A 4,650-nucleotide genomic window follows, 5' to 3' on the forward strand; every position below is an offset into this window, starting at 1 on the left:
TTTGCTTGAGGTCTACTCCAGACCCTGTTTCCTGGGTATCAGCAGTGGAGGCTGCAGAAGATAGAATATTGCCAAACAGCAAGTGTTGCTGTCTGATTCTTGCTCTGGAAGCTTCATCTTAGGGTGTACCCAGCCGTGTGAGGTGTGATGTGTCGGTCTGCACCTAGTGGGGAATGTCTCCCAGTTAGGCTACTCAGGGGTCAGGGACCCACTTGAGCAGGCAGTCTGTACATTCTCAGATCTCAACCTCCGTGCTGGGAGAACCACTGCTCTCTTCAAAGCTGTCACAGAGGGATTTTTACATGTGCAGAGGTTTCTGCTGCTTTTTGTTTAGCTATGCCCTGTCCCCAGAGGCGGAGTCTACAGAGGCAAGCAGGCCTCCTTCAGCTGCGGTGGGCTCCACCCAATTCGAGCTTCCTGGCGGCTTTGTTTATCTACTTAAGCCTCAGCAATGGTGGGCACCCCTCCCCCAGGTTCGCTGCTGCCTTGCAGTTAGGTCTCCGACTGCTGTGCTAGCAATGAGGGAGGCTCCATGGACGTGGGACCCTCTGGGCCAGGTGTGGGATATAATCTCCTGGTGTGCCATTTGCCAAGACCCTTGGTAAAGCTCAGTATCAGGGTGGGAGTTACCTGATTATCCAGGTGTTGTGTGTCTCAATTTCTCTTGGCTGGGAAAAGGAATTCCCTTCCCCCTTGCACTTCCCAGGTGAGGTGATTCCTTGCCCTGCTTCAGCTTTCGCTGATCGGGCTGCACCCATGGACCGGCATCAACTGTCCGACACACCCCATTGAGATGAACCTGGTATCTCAGTTGAAAATGCAGAAATCACCTGTCTTCTGTGTCGCTCATGCTGGGAGCTGGAGGCTGGAGCTGTTCCTATTCGGCCATCTTGGGTGCCACCCACAGATCTACTTTTGACCATATATTAAGGATCCCCCGCCACCTTCCACCACCAGTGGAACTGGGGAATAAAACAACAAAGATTAAAGAGGTATTGGAGAAAAGAGTGGAAACAACTCAAGACAGAAATGAAGGGGAGTCTCATGAAATCATCTGTGTTGCAAATCTAGAGTGGTATGATGTACTGCAGTGGAGTAACTGGATGGATAGAATTCACCTAGAAGGAGATATTCAGGGAAAAACAAAACAAACAAAAAATGCTCAAACTATTACACTAGGCTATATATATATACACACACATACAAACACACACACACACACACACACATATATATATTTTCTTTTTCTCTTCCTATTTTCCTTTTCCATGTTATGTGTTTCAAATTTACAAATAAAAATGGTAAATATTAAAAAAAAAGGCCCTTGGGGAAAACTGTAAAACTTGTCACTTTAGTCTATACACCCTTGCAGCCTTCTTCAGCCGTCCAGAAAGCCCTTTCCTGTGCCATGTTGGTTCCTGGAATTTTCTTCTCTCTCTAGTTCTCATAGATGAAGTAGTTCCCAACCACACTCTATGAATTCTGCTGTTTGTTGAAGAGGAATGCCAGACACCTAAAAAGGGTTGGCACTTGCAACTCGGCATTCTCAAAGCTCTCTATAGAGCTAAAAGTGCTCTGCTACAGGGCTTTTTCCATTACATCCTTATTGTCCATTAATGTATGTTCCCCACTAGACCCCTGAATGTTATGAGCAGGTATAGCGCATGTCTCTCTCTGGATCTGAGCCCTTAGCAATCAGCTGGACACACAGTAGGTGCAGGCTAAACCTGTGCTAAATGCATATGTGAATGCATGATGCATAAGTGACTGTGATTGCTTCCCTATCGAAATGCACAGAAGACTGACAGATGTGTGCGGTGAGAACTAGAATGGGAGGAGGTTGGTTGCTTATTTAAAAATGAAACTGAACAGGCTGAGAAGCTTACTCACACATCTGCTTCCCTTCAGTGTCCTCTGGGGAGGAAGGGGAGGGAGAGGGGGAGTTGGGAGCCTAGGAGGGCTGACAAGGTGCCCTCTTCAGCACTGAGTCAGCAACACCCGGCCCTGTGGACACAGGAAGATCCTGATTTCAGGGGCTGAGTCACATGAATAACTGGAATAGTTGTTTAGATCATAATGAATTCCCAGAACCTTTCCAAGCCAACCAGCAGGCACAGGCTCTCTCCCTACCCTCAGCACTTTCCAGCTTTGTGACTTAGCAGAAAGAAGAGGCCGAGCCTTGGTCCTGGGGGAGGACAGGCTGCAAGGGAGTAGGGCACAGGGTTCCTCACCACTTCCATTGCCAAGCACTGCAGGTTGTTTCTGGACCTTTTTGTGTTTCAAGGAAGATGTTGAAAGAGACTGGCATTTCAGGGATGAATCCTGCACAGACTGCACAGCTGTTGTGCTGCCGGGCAAATGTATGGGCCAGGGCCCTGGCACCTCAGAGTGAGTGGTTAGGGTGTCAGTGATACTAAATGCCCTGGGAGTCCAGGCAAGTATCCTCTGTGAAATGTCATTAGAGTTCTGTGTACCTTGGATGAAACAAGATATCTAAACTCTAGCCCTAGAAGAAACTGTATGGGAGAGGGGGACGGCTAGCCTCCGAGGGGTTGGGGAATGATGCATGAGTCTACAGGTTGCATCTTCTAAGCTGCAAGTCAAGAGCTTAGCATCTCCCAGAAATTCCTGTTCTGAGCTCCACAGAAGTCCTACATGAGTGCCTTGTCCAAAATATCAGCTCGGTTCAAAGTTTATGTCTCAGTGTTTCCTTCCTGAGAATATCCAAAGAAGATCTCAGCCTTCTGTGATTTTGTTCTCCCCTCCTTGATATCACATCCACTGTGGATATCTCACCCAGGCCAGTGAACAGACCCTATTGCCACATTATTCATGTTTATGCTTGCTCTAGGACAATGGTTATCAAGCTTGAGCACACATCAGAATCATCTGGAAGACTTATTAACACAGATTTCTGGGTCCCACTCCCAGAGTTTCTGATTTAGTAGGTCTGGAATGGGTACTACATTCCTGATAGTACCCAGGAGATGCTGATGCCGCTGGCTCCAGGATCACACTTTGAGAAACACTGCTCTAAAGCAATGTTCACAAGTATTTTTAGATCAAAGACCCATTGGAGAATCTGTTGAAAAGCTTTTCTACCACTTCCCCGTAAACAATACACAAATGCTAAAAAAATCATTAAAATTTCTTTACAATTTCAGAATTCACTAGATTTGCAAAAATTCATCCATGAACTTCTGGGTTAAAAATAAAAACTCCTGATTCTGGTCCAAACCAGAATTAATAAGTGGGATGAAGATTCATAAGGTACAGGAAAGCAGATTTTATCACTGACAGCAGAGGAACTGATTGAGCAAAGTAAGCATTTGTTTGGTAAAACTAGACTACCTGGTTTCAAATCCTGGCTCTGCCATTTGCCAGCTGTGCAGAAGTTTTTGCATATGTAGACTTGGATTGACAATAGAACCTACTTAGTTCATACATGCAAAGTGCATAGAATAGAGCCTGGTGCATAGTATAAAAGCAATAATTGTTCCCAATTTCTTTAGCTTGATAGACTCCTATTGAGTCAACTTGCTGATATATTCCAGGACTTCTCTACGTCATCCCAACATCCATTGATCTAGTTTAGGTACTATGTCTAGTCTACTATATGGCAATATCCTCCCAATTGTTCCCTTTATTCTGATTTCTCCCCTTCTCAGTGCGTCCTCCAGACAGGATCCGGAGTGACCCTTCTAAAACCTGTCTGCTATAGTTTGGATGTCTGTCCCCAGAAACCTGTTAAAATATGATCCTCAATGTTGGAGGTCAATGTTGGAGGTGGGGCCTAATGGTAGGTGTTTGGGTCAGGGAGGTGGATAGTTCATGAATAAATTAATGCCCTCCAGCATGGAGAGAGGTGAATGAGTTTTGCTCTGTTACTACTGCTCTGAACTGGTTGTTTAAAAGCATTTGCTCTCTGCCCTTTTGCTGTCTCTGCCTTCCACTCTTGCAATTTGATCTCTGCACATGTAGGCTCCTCCTTGCCTTTCACCATGAATAGAAGCAGCCTGAGGCTTTCACCAGGTGTCCAGTCTTCCAGCCAGCAGAATCATAAACCAAATAAACCTTTTTTGTTTGTTTTTTAAGAAATTTCCCAGTCTCAGGTACTTCTTTATAGCAACACAAATGGACTAAAACAGCATCTCATTTTGTTGTCCTTCTGCATGAATCCTTCCAAAGGTCCCCGATCAATTAGGAGAAAGTCTGGGCTCTTGAGCAAGTTATATGAGGCCTGCCTGGACTGGGCCCTGCCCCCACTCAAATTGCTTTGTTCACTGTGATCCTTTTTCTCCCTTCTGTTTCTTGTCTGGAAGTGCAGGATGGTTCCAGGTGCACTATGCTTGCCTTCTCTAACACATAAGTTTACTCTGCCCTAAATGTCTTTTAGCCCTCTTTAAGGCAGACTTCTACAGGATATTCTTCAAGGCCCAAGCTGAGTGTTTTCTCTACACTTTGTTTGAATCTCCAGATAGAACTGGTCTCTCTCTTCTTTGTGACCTACGATGCCTTTCATAGTGTGCATAAGTCTGTGACAGACACTGTTAGATATTCCCCCAATATCCGCTCTCATCTTCTATACTTTAAGTCCATTTTCCAGACTTCCTTACAGATAAGGTTCTGGATGCAAATTAAGTTCCACCA

This window comes from Mandrillus leucophaeus, unplaced genomic scaffold (assembly GCF_000951045.1).
Source record: "Mandrillus leucophaeus isolate KB7577 unplaced genomic scaffold, Mleu.le_1.0 Scaffold14, whole genome shotgun sequence".
Lineage (NCBI taxonomy): Eukaryota > Metazoa > Chordata > Mammalia > Primates > Cercopithecidae > Mandrillus > Mandrillus leucophaeus.